This window comes from Myotis nattereri (genome assembly GCF_964212035.1).
Source record: "Myotis nattereri genome assembly, chromosome: 3".
NCBI classification, from domain to species: Eukaryota; Metazoa; Chordata; class Mammalia; order Chiroptera; family Vespertilionidae; genus Myotis; species Myotis nattereri.
In genome coordinates this window covers 67,198,710-67,211,878 of record NC_138077.1, presented here as the reverse complement: position 1 = coordinate 67,211,878, position 13,169 = coordinate 67,198,710, and the positions used below count along the sequence as shown (strand labels likewise).

General features: G+C 39.2%; 1 pseudogene across 1 annotated transcript; it reads right to left on the bottom strand.

Annotated features, from left to right (window-relative positions):
* Positions 1-1,892: 1,892 nt before the first annotated feature.
* On the bottom strand, positions 1,893-2,843 carry LOC308515367 (serine/threonine-protein phosphatase 2A catalytic subunit beta isoform-like; annotated as a pseudogene). The gene is made up of 2 exons: positions 2,476-2,843; positions 1,893-2,241 (listed from the first exon to the last, which is right to left on the bottom strand). The product of its transcript is annotated as a serine/threonine-protein phosphatase 2A catalytic subunit beta isoform-like (transcript).
* Between the last annotated feature and the right edge of the window lie 10,326 nt (positions 2,844-13,169).

The window sequence follows — 13,169 nt, the reverse complement described above, 5'->3', positions numbered from 1 at the left end:
GGCAATGGAGGAGCTGCCGGCCCCAATGGGCCCTGACAAGAGTGGGACCACGGCTGGATGGTGGAGCAGGTAAGTGGTTGGTACCAGGCGAAGGTGGGTGCTATCACCCTGCAGATAGCGACTGGCGGTGATGGGAGGCGGGGCCACCATCAGACTCCCAGGCACTGAGGGAACCAGGCAGGGGTCCAGTGACTCAGGCAGGTGGGGGGCACATGGGGAACCAGGGGCCCAGGTGCTACCCAGAGCCCAGAGGTCAGCTGGGACCTGCACTTTCACAACAGATGCTTGCACTTTGATCACTGGCTAGACCTAGGGACTGCACCATTCATGAATTTCATGCACAAGGCCTCTAGTTAAATTAGAAAAAAAAAATTAATGATGAAATTTGAGTATTTGCCATAGAGAAATATTATATTAAATATGTATATAACTCCCTAAGATTATTAATTTCTACCAAACAGTTGTCATATTTGGGATATACATTTTAATATTAGAGTGTCAGGAAAATATGTTTTATTATGCCTTTTATTTTTAACTAGAGGCCAGGTGCACAAATTCGTGCACAGGTGGGGTCCTGCCAGTCTGCCCTGATGGGGGCAGATTGGGGCCAGGCTGGCTAGGGGGAGGGGATGCAGGCGGTTGGCCGGCTGGCCCCGCCCCCAATCGGACTGGTTGGCTGGCCACAGTATGCATCATAGCGACCAGTTGTTCCAGTCACTTCGCTTTTATATATATATATATATAGATAGATAGATGTGAATGCTATCTAGATTGACAGGATCAAAAATATCCAGATAAAGGTAAATAAATTTTAAATATTAATTTATATTTAAAATATTCTAATATTTCAATTTATAATTTTATACTTATTTCTTATTATATGTGGATGTATATATTTATGAGTGTATGTGTGTATTACATGTGTAGTTGAGCATATATGTGTGTTACATGTGTGTGTAGTTTTAACATTCAGCAAACTCTTATATCCAAAATTATGACATGTGTGTTTATGTATGTATGTGTATTATATATGCACATGAAAAGTGGTATGTGTATGTGTATCATTAGATGAAACATATATAAAATTCTTGTGTCCATTAAGCATTAATTAAGTAACATCTTACAGTAAATATTGCTGGTAAAACATGTTTAATTAATATGTTTAATTAAAGTCTAGCTATAAATGTTTAACTGTGATAAGATCTTGGACAGCCATGGCTGAGATTGCCCACACTACTTTATTTATTTATTTATTTGTTGTTGTTTGTTTAAGATGAAAAGTTTATTTTCTTCAGTATACCAAATAGGATGCAAGCACTGTTATGACAAATATACAGAAATATACAGGTCAATGTAAAACTGTAATTTAGTTTAAATGAAGGGAAATTTCTTTAAATGTTATGACAACCTACTCCCAAGAAGAATCTTTTCTTTAGTTAATTGTATGTTTCAATAGAATAAAGGGTAACAGATTAAATGGAGGTTACTGTGTGAACTTTTCTTAAAAATAAAACTCCAACTCTATTAATCCATGCCAGTTAAACACTATAATTGTTAAATAAGTGCAAAAGGAGATCAAGGAGTTAGTTACATTTTTTGCTTGAACAGTGCAGATAAAAATGGTCTCTTACAAATACAGCAGGCAGACAGTTAAGACTGATCTATAACTGTACTAAATTTCAGTCTCAGCGCTGTCATTGTGCTGCCAGGTAAATGCTCATTAGCATGGCACATTTTGTTCCATGATATAGTTTAATGCTAAGACAGATCCCAATTTGTTACAGATACACATAGATTACTATTGCTTGTTTTCTTTCAAAATATATAGATATATATATATTTAAAAAGGCAGTATACATCCACATACAAAGGCAGGTTTTCCCAGGAGGAATTTATAGGAAGCCGTCTGGGGTGTGCCAGGTAGCAAGAGGCTCCCCAGGAGGAAGTGCTGAGTCAGACTGAAGGAAGTAATACTTTAGTGTCATCTAATTCCATAATAGCCGCCTGGTAACCACAAGATAATAGTAATTGGGTGCACTGAAAATGGAAACCACATCCCCATCATGACCACAGTTGTATCCCTCCATTACAAGTTGGTGAGTGCGAGAAACCAGTGTGAGACCATTGGCATGATTAAATGTTTCAGAAATGTCTTGTCAGATGTGTAACCAGCACCACATGGTGAAATACCCCATCCACTCCATCATCCGGATCTGACCATAACACATCACACCTTGGGCCCTTGTGTGGAACTTCTTTTTTTCCCCCAAATATATTTTATTGATTTTTTACAGAGGGGAAGGGAGAGGGATAGAGAGATAGAAACATCAATGAGAGAGAATGATCAGCTGCCTCTTGCACACCCCCTACTGGGGATGTGCCTGCAACCAAGGTACATGCCCTTGACCGGAATCGAACCTGGGGCCCTTGAGTCTGCAGACTGATGCTCTATCCACTGAACAAAACCGGTTAGGTATCATGTGGAACTTCTTGTAAAGGATCCAGCCTCTGACATGATCCAGTGTATCTATGGGTGGAGAGAGGCCACTGTGGAGCAGAATATCTGTCCGTCTACTAAAGCTGTAAGAGGGAGATAATCAAATAGATGTGTAAAATATTTCCAAACATTGGCATTTCCATACATTCGTAGGCATTCATCTTAAAAGCCATATGCCTGGGTAATTTCCCGGCTTTCCTGGTTCCCTCTCAGTATTGTAATGCACTCTGGATAAGGCACCTTAAATTGCTACAAGAGTCAAGTCTCCACTGAATAATAACCTCCGTCTACATAGTGGCTCATGAGCATAGTCTGGTGACTTCCCTCCAATTCTAAAGAGTTCCATAAGATCATGGAATTGACCAGGCACATCTCCACAGGTGGTAACAGGACAAAGAACCTCCTGCACGTTTGAATCTTTTGTTAATATTTCCTCAGCCTCTTCGCACAGCATCCGCACTTGATTCTCCTTCAGCTGTACACTCGTTCATTGCTCAACCAACTGGTCAGCTCCCTGATAAACACCCGGTCGTCCATGGTAATGGATCTCCATCCCTGCTGCCACTCTCCCCCCTTCCTTTTCCTCTCTCCCCTCCCCTTATACCTCCCCCCTCTTCCCCCCAAACACACACACAACCACTGCAGGAGCCCTGGAGCCCCCCTAGCCAGTCCATGCTCTGCTCAAGCCCAGCGGACAACCTGGGTGCAGGGCCTCCAAGAAACCCCCAGCTATACTCGCCCACAGACCCAGGAATCGCTGAAGGGGTGGGAAATGTGGAGAAAGCAGCCCCTTCCCGCCCCATGCCCCACGATGGCCACCCACCGCCTGCAGCCTCCCACTGGGAGGCCTCTCCAGGGTTCCTCCCCCTTCTCTCTGGGTTTTTCTCTCCATACCAAATGAAAGCCACTACAGTTGTGTTATCCTTCACCAATTGTCATTAGTCCATAGTTATGTCATAGTCAAGAGAAAAAAAAAGGGGATATTGTAAATGTGAAGTCCCAGAGGAAAAAACCAGATTCCACTTTTTGTTATAAATTGGGAGAATGGGGTCTTATGTGAATGGGTTGCTGGTTTTGTGATGCTTGGTTACTAAAGAGCTACATTAGAAATAATATGCAAAATGATGAGGACTTTATAAAGGTATATGATGTGTACAATGAAAGGTTTATATAATATGTAGTATTTTTAAAGAAAATTTTACTCTAACTACATAGAATTTAGAAATCTTAAACAACAAAGAATGTCAGAAACAAAAATGCAAAGATCAAATCTACACTAATAAAAGAGAAACATGCAAGTTGGTGTCACTCCGCTACCCTTCCCATTGGCTAATCAGGGTGATATGCAAATTAACTGCCAGCCAAGATGGTGGCCGGCAGCCAGGCAGCTTGAAGCGAACATGAGGCTTGCTTGCTTCAGTGACGGAGGAAGCCAACTTTCTCCGCCTGCCGCTGCCGGCCTCTGAGCTTGCAGTTTGAAACATTGTTACAAAATAGAAGCTAAACAAAACCCCAGAAACCTGCTTTCAGCCAGCCAGGTTTCAGCCAGCAGGACCGCAACATTGTTTCAATTATAGAACAAATGCAGATCCCTGCTTTCAGCCAGCCTCTGGAATGTCTGACTAATGGATTAGGGGAGTGGGCTTAAGCTGCAGTCGGACATCCTTAGTGCTGCCAAGGAGGTGGGAGAGGCTCCCGCCCCCACAACTGTGCTCACAGCCTGTTAGCCCAACTTGTGGCTGAGCGGAGCTTGCCCTGTGGGAGAGCACTGACCACCAGGGGGCAGCTCCTGCATTGAGCGTCTGACCCCTGGTGGTCATTGCGTGTCAGTGACCGGTCATTCCACAATTAGGGTCAATTTGCCTATTACCCTTTTATTATAATAGAGGTCTGGTGCACAAAAATTTGTGCACTCGGGGGGGGTCCCTCAGCCCGGCCTGTGCCCTCTTGCAGTCTGGGACCCCTTGGGGGATGTCCACCTGATGGCTTACGCCTTCTCCCTGGGAGATCGGGCCTAAGCCAGCCGTCAGACATCCCTCTGGCAGCCAGGGAGCCCTTGGGGGATGTCCACTTGCCATCAGGGAGCAGGCCTAAGCTGCAGTCAGACATCCTTAGTGCTGCTGAGGAGGTGGGAGAGGCTCCCACCACCACCGCTGTGCTGGCAGCCATCAGCCTGGCTTGTGGCTGAACAGAGCTCCCCCTGTGGGAGCACACTGACCACCAGGGGTCATCTTCTGCATTGAGCATCTGCCCCCTGGTGGTCAGTGTGTGTCATAGTGACCAGTCATTCTCAGTTGTTCTGCTGTTGGGGTCAATTTGCATATTACCCTTTTATTATATAGGGATAGGATCATCTGTATTCAAAAACACTACTTTAGGAAATATAATTCTATCAAAGTTCATTAAGAGCAACTGTAGAATCAATTAAGTAAATGCAGTTAAACTCAAAAGAGATAAATCACATTTACTCTGAAAGACAGATAACACAGGCAAATTTCCTGCTGTGATTTTGGATGCTGAGGGTTTGACTGCTTTGAAAGCTGAATGAGACCTGCTGTGACTCTGGATCCCTGAGACCTCACAGCTTAATCCTCCTATTCCTTTGAGACCCAAAGATCCAGGGGACCCTCTGATTCTCTAGGGCCTGTGGTCAGGGCTGGTGGGAAAGAGCAGAGCCAAAAAGCCACTACAGAAAAGCTGGAATTTAAACTGTACTTCAGTCAGTTATGTTTATTGTGACCATCTTCTTTTCTTGGCCCATTGAGATTTTTCTCAGTCAATAGAGCTGCCAAAAAAACAAAAACAAAACACACACACACACACACACACACACACGTAACAACAAACCTCTCTAGAACCTTTTCTTTCATGGGAGTTCAGTTTTAATTAATAAAAAAATGTGGATCTTTCTAATTCTTTTCAAGGTCTTGTATTCCATACTATCTTTCCCAGAAACTTTGCAAAAAAGCCTTGAAAATAGAGGTAATAGCTGCCTCAGAGCAAAGGGCAGTTCTGTTTACTACACAGTAAAAAAGATCAATTTGCCTAATTTTGGAATTTCTCTCCTATAATGCAAGTTATCATTTGGGCAGGCATCCATCTGGGCTCATCCTCATCACTCTAGTGCCACTTGAAGGGCAGGGGAAAGTAACACACACATGACCATGCTCATGCTGTTTGCTTTACCATCTATACTAATAAAAGGGTAATATGCTAATTAGACCAGACATCTTCTGGACATCCATTCTGGACAAAGCCATTGGTGGCAGTGGCCAAAGTAGAGGCAGTTAGGGGCGATCAGGCCAGCAGGGGAGGGCAGTTAGGGGCAATCAGGCCCACAGGGGTGGGGGGCAGTTAGGGGTGATCAGGTAGGCAGGCAGGTGAGTGGTTAGGAGCCAGCGGTTCCAGGCCAGGCTCAAGAACCCCCGCCCCTGTGCACAAATTTTGTGCACCAGGCCTCTAGTACATAAATAAAATCCTTTGTCTCTGATCCAGGAATATCATGTCTTCTCCCAGCATCTATGGCAGCTAACTTTTCAGCTTGCAAGTAAGGTATAATATCAGACTTTTACAGTTCTCAACATTGAACTAAATTTGCTTATAGTTCTTGACATTAAATTAGGGAAGCTCCTGGTGTGGTGGTCATGTTTGTCTCTTGGCCTGAAAGCACGCTGATTACATAAGGTATTCGATTCAGTTTCAACAATTTTTGCACTTATTTGTCTGTTCCTCCTCTATAACTGTTTTACTTCTACAAAATTTCTACTTAAAAATTTAAAAACCAGCAGAGGTCAGAGGTAGTGATTAGAATACTTCAGATTTCCAAATCAATAAAATACATTTGGAACTAATTATTCATAACTCAGATAAAAAGAAAAAATAATTGAACATTATTAGCCAAAAGATAAGGGAAATGGAAGAGAGATCCAAGAGTTGCTTCACATATTTTGTCCAGTTATAATTTTTTAATATTTAAGGGCTAGTCTGGTACACTGTTTTTCAACATGACTTGAGGCAGGAGTTCGTTAGCAATGTTTTTAAGTTTTTTTCTATATATTTAAGAATATTCAATATAATATGTACCTGGATATATTTAGTTATATATAGTTATATATTTATTACTAAAAAGTGGGCCTGCCTTAAATTTTACTTCCTAGAGCTCGGCCACCATGGCTCAGTGGTTGAGTGTCGACATAGGAACCAGGACATCATAGTTTGATTCCTGTGTGGGGTATATGTTCCCATTTTCCGGCTCTGTCCCCAGTGTGAGGCATACAGGAGGCAGCTGATCAAAGACTCTCTCTCATCATTGATATTTTTATCTCTCCCCCTTCCTTCGTCTCTGAAATCAATAAAAACATTAATTTTTTTTTATTTTCTAACATTTTTATTTGTTTATAACAGATAGAAATTGGTGAACCATAGCACAAATCTAGTCTGTTGTTATGCTCTAGTTGGTTTTCACAATTAAAAAAAATTTTGCTTTTAAGATATAAAAATTAGATGTTTCCACATAGAAACTGGGCTTATTTCTTCTCTTCAAAACTTTGGAAAATAGACAACTATTACATGGCGACGATAGAGCTATCAGGTATCTGATTTAGACAAAACAGGTGTTAATTAGCTTGCTGCAGTTGTCTATCTGGTCTTCTCTACTAGTGTAATCAATTTGATCCCTTAGTATTTGAGAAGCTACCATTTAATATTTATGATTCTGTAATGTATAAATGAAGTTATTTTTGTATATTTTATAACATTTCACCTTAATTTTAAAAAATAAATGTCCAGTTAATTTCTGGAGTTTATCAGGCTAACAATTATATAATCTGGCCCTAGCCAGTTTTTCTCAGTGGATAAAGCATCAGCCTGTGGTCTGAAGGGTCCTAGGTTTGATTCCTGTCAAGGGCTTGTGGCCTGGGGTTGTGGCTCCATCCTCAGCAGGGGCTGTGCAGGAGGCAGCTGCTTAATGATTTTCTCTCATCATTGATGTTTCTATATCTCTCTCCCTCTCCCTTCCTCTCTGAAATTAATAAAAATATATTTAAAAAATTATATAATCTATGAATATTTATTATTTTGCTTATTTTAATTTGTTTAGATTTAATAGCATTAAAATGGTTTTTAATAGGAAAAATCATGAGTTTATGTTTATAGTTCTAATTTGAAACTTGGATTGCAGGATCTTAACATTTTTAATTTTATACTTGAGTTAATTTTTTTTATGTAAGAAAGTTTTATTTCTAAATATATTAATAGTTATATATTTTATTTATCCTTTATTAAACTCATATATTATTTTTAAATAAACAATACCAATATAACTGTGAAAAATACCAAGTTGAGATTGAAATATCATTATGGTTCTTTTTATTTCTACATGGATATATAGTTAAAACACAGATTAAAGTTACTTAATGAATTATTATATATACATGTTTATTAACCTGATAGACAGTAAGCTTATTTTTTATGTGGGGGGATTACTTTTTTTATAAATTATTACTATTGAATTATGAAAATAATTTTTATAGTTTCAGTTAAAACTATACCAAGATACATTCATTAAAATCTCATTTCCATCCTGAGTTTTCCACACTGTCTTTCCTCTCACCAAAAGGTAGCCACTTGGTTTAAGTCAATGAATAATAACATTAAATAAATTAATTTTAGCATTTATTTTTAATTAAGAGGATATATATAAATTTATATTTACATGTCTGTGTGTGTATATATGCGTGGAAATATATCTTCTAGTAATATAATTTTAAAGGTGTTCCAGGACCACAAATTCTAATACAGTGAATATAACATGGTCCTTACAGGCAAAGCAAAATATAGTTTTGGTGTTTTCATAGCACTCTGTACCCACCTTCATGATAAAATTCAGCTATCAGATTGTAATTTTTGTTTAGTTTCTACCTCTTCACCTATACTGTAAGCAATGATAGGCAGGAATGGAATCTTACTCAACCCTGTCACCGCAGAATTTAGCCGTGTTAGGTACCTAGTATGTGGTCTTAGATTGCTTGCAGATGGTGATCCCCATGGAAGGTTTACCCTGACTAACTTCAGCGTAGGCCCGATTTAAAGATCAATCCCCTAGCCTAGAACTTGCTTTTTGAACCTGCACCTTGATTTCTAGCACAGAATTTTCAGTTCCTATTATCTCAATTTTAGCACAAACTTTCTGTAAACTAGTAATGTTTTCTTTCTCACTTACCATTTTTACTCTCTGGGTTGGGTGGTGAAACCCTCCCTGTTGCTGCGTAAAATAGAACTTTCCAAACGAGTGGCTAGCTTCAACCACAATTAACTACTGTGGGGCCTGTCTCCATGGTTTTGCCTTTTCCAGAATGTCATATAGTTGGAAAATCATACTGTATGTAGTCTTTTAAAATTCTTTTTAGCACTGAATACTATTCCATTGTCTGGATGTGCCACAGTTTTCATTTCCTTGGTTGTTTCCTAATGTCGACAACTGAATAAAGCTGCTATACTCATGTAGGCTAAGTGAATCACAGCTTTCAAATCACTTAGGGGATCTTGTGAAAATGCAGATTCGTATGAAGTAAGTAAAGCCCAAGATTCTACATTTCTAAGAACTGCCAGGGAAAAACCATGCCTCTGATTTGAAGGCCATCCTTTGAGTAGCAAGGTAGCAGATGATTCACTTCACACACACAATCATCCATTCCTTAAACATTAGTTCATTCTACCATGTGCCTAGCACCAAACTAAGAAGCTACAGAGCAATGGGACATAATTCTTGCCCATGGGAAGCCCCAGTCTAGTGTGGCAGCAAACACAATAGCAAATGAGTGCTATAAATGATATGACCATTAACAAAATGAGAAGTCAAGCCATAAACTGGGCGGAAATATTTGCAAAAGACATATTTGATAAAAGATTGCTATCCAAATTAGACAAAGAAATCTTAACATTCAACGACATGAAAACAACTGGATTAAAAAATAGGCCAAAGTACTTAACAGATACCTCGCTAAGAAGATACACAGATGACCAGTAAACATATGTAACGATGTCAACATCATATATCATTAGGAAATTGCAATTAAGACAGCAGGAAACCAGTACACATATCAGAATGGACAGAATCCGAACACTGACACCATCAGTTGCTTGTGAGGCTGTGGAGCAGCAGGAACCCTCATTTACTGCTGATGGGAAATAACATGGTACAGCACTTTGGAAGGGAGTTTGACAGTTTCTTACAAATATAAGCATATTGTCATCCTATGACCCAACAATCACCTTCCTTGGTACTTAGTTGAGTTGAAACTGATGTCTGTACAAAAAAACTGCACACAGATGAGTATAGCAGCTTTATTCAGTTGTCGACATTAGGAAACAACCAAGGAAATGAAAACTGTGGCACATCCAGACAATGGAATACTATTCAGCGCTAAAAAGAATTTTAAAAGACTACATACAGTATGATTTTCCAACTATATGACATTCTGGAAAAGGCAAAACCATGGAGACAGGAAAGGGATCCTTATTTGCCAGGTGTTTGAGATGAGGGAAGGGTGATAATAGATGGAACACAAGATTTTTAGGGGAGTGAAATTTTCTGTACATTTTTATAATAAAGGATACATGTCGCCATACATTTGTCAAAACCTAGCAGGCTGGAAGAGGTTAATGGGGGGGAAAGGAGCACCTATGTAATACTTTCAACAATAAAGAAAAAAATAAAAGAATACAGCAAGAGTACATCTTAGCATAAACTATGGACTCACTGATTGTAACAAATGTACCACTCTGGCACAGGATGTTGATGACAGGGGAAGCTGTGCATGTGTGGGGGCACGGAGCATATGGAAATTCTATGTACTTTCTCTTCAGCTTTGCTGAACCTAAAGTGGCTCTTTTAAAAAATGTGTGTGTGCTTTTATAGATTGATAGATATGATCAAGCTAGAGAATCAATTCTGGGACCTTGAAAGGCTTCATTGATGGGCAAAACAAATTATATATATATACTTTTTTAAAAACAGTGTTTGAATGTAAGCACAGGCAGTTGTCTGGACAGCCAATCCAACTCTTGAAGAAAATGCACCAGCAAGTACCCCCCTCATCTAGCAAGTAGGACCATCTCCACAATTAATTAATTAAGTGCTAATGGGAGACAATGAGCAACAGTGAGCAATAGGTGTCCCTTTCTGAGGTGCTTCTTGCTCTTCCTTCAAAGTCTTTTATTGGGATCTTTACTGTAGATAGGGTCCTGCGTCCCCAGCACCTTGCCCTTGTCCCATGTCCCCGTCAGACTAGCCTCTGCACTGAGAAACCCATGTCAAAATCATCTGGGGTGCGCTGGTGGGTGGCTCAGTTGGTTGAAGCATTGCCTCATATAACAAAGGGTTATGGGTTCTATTCAGGACACATACCTGGGTTGCTAGTTTGATCCCCGGTTCTGAGGGGCAGGTGAGGGGGAGGCAAGTGATAGATGTTTCTCTCTCTCCTCTCTCTCTCTCTCTCTCTCTCTCTCTCTCTCTCTCTCTCTCTCTCCTCTCGCATTGCCTCTCTCTCCCTCCCCCCCATCCCCTCTCCCTTCTACTCTCCCTAAAAATCAATGGAAAAAACATCCTCACTCCACAAGTGAGGATTAAAAAAATCAATAAAGCCCTAACCGGTTTGGCTCAGTGGATAGAGTGTCAGCCTGCAGACTCAAGGGTCCCAAGTTTGATTCCAGTCAAGGGCATGTACCTGGGTTGCGGGCACATCCCCAGTGGGGAGTGTGCAGGAGGCAGCTGATCGATGTTTCGCTCTTATCGATGTTTCTAGCTCTCTATCCCTCTCCCTTCCTCTCTGTAAAAAATCAATAAAATATATTTTTAAAAAATCAATAAAAACATATCCTAAGGTGAGGATTAAAAGATTAATTTATCTAGGGTGATTTTTAATGTGAGGATTCTAGAGCCATATGCTGAATCTCCTGAAGCAGAATTTCTTAGGGCTGTGAGTTGGTCATCTGCAATTTAGCAAGTTCTTCAAGTTATTTTTATGTGCCATAAGATCTGAGAATCACTCAAAGTTCATGTCCATGCACTTTTTGGTACAAAAGTCAACATTATATTTATTCCAAATAAGTTTTAATAACTTGACCTTCTTATTGGGAATAGTCAACAATCTTAAAATCATGGAAAATCATTAAATTATCTATTCTTTTTCTCATATTTCATTAATGAAATAAGCCATGTAAGTAATACTGAAATAGATTTATTTACAAAATACATATATAACTCTAACACCTTTTATTAAGAAGGAATAAAAACATAAATGATTTGTGATTTTGGCAGCATCATACAAATATAAGTATAAATCATTAACAGAGGTGAAATCATTATCAACATTACTGCAAGACATGTTAAGAATATTGTTAACAATATTATGTATTGTTATATATATGTATATATATATATATATATATATATATATATATATATATATATTTAAACTCATTATGAAGGAACTGTTCAGCTTTGTGTGTTTATCTGATAAGGACAGCTACGTGTATCCTCCCTGTTCTTCCTGTTTCTATTTTTAAGAATACCGCAAGCTATTCTAATTTATCTTTTGTACATAAGTTTCCTGTAAATGCAGCTTGGCTAAAAAGAAAACTACACAAAATTGGTTGCTCAAATTTCTAGGAGCAATGATATTATACTGGGTGGGTAACAATGAGTCTAAAACAATACTCACCACCCCAATCTAAGGGTTAAAATTTTAACACCAGTGTTACATAAGAAATGCTCCACCACAAAATCTTTTTAGTCTTTTTAGGACAAAAACTTTTATGGGGTGTCATATGCATATCCCCATAATTTCATACATTATTTTCATACATTTTCTTTAATAACTCATTTGCTCTAGTTTTCTGAGTTTCTTTAGCAAACTGAAATGGTATGTCACTTTTGTCAGCTTCTCTTTTACCATTTCTCTAAGTCACCCACCTTTCTTTCTAGACACTAATACATACATACACACACACACACACACACACACACACCCCTTCACATTCATTTGTGCAGCAGCTCGTGTATTTGTTCAAATGGATTCTAACCTCTGTTGTCCGCGCTGTATGAGGTCTGTTGCGTTATTTAGTAGCAGCACCCATGAACTCCGATAGCCTGAAACTGTTGAATGAAGTTGCAGGCTATTTTTTGAAATAATTAGACTCAAGTATTCTGGAAATTCAGAAAACTGAAATCATAAATGCTTGCTATACTTTTAAGTGGCTGCAACCCCAATATTTAAAACAAATGGTTATCAAGCTCTACTATTATCAAGCTCATACTATGTATGATCTGCCCTGATTCCTTACTAAGAAGAACAGCGAGATACAGATGTGGTGACTGAAAATATCTTAACCCATACTGGCCAACTAAATATTCTGGACTTTTCTCCATTCAACTAATTGTGCTTTAAGTTTGACATCAGGTCAACCATAAAGCAGTTTAAGCCATCAGTATTCACCTGCCTGATGAAAACTATTCTCACTGATTGTTATGTTTATTCAGACACCCGCAAGTATATTAATTCAGCAGCAGCATAATGTCAATTCATATATACTAGACTTTGTAACCCAAACAGTGAGTCACCACATTGTTTATAAATGCACCATACATTAAATGCTCCATCACCACAGATAT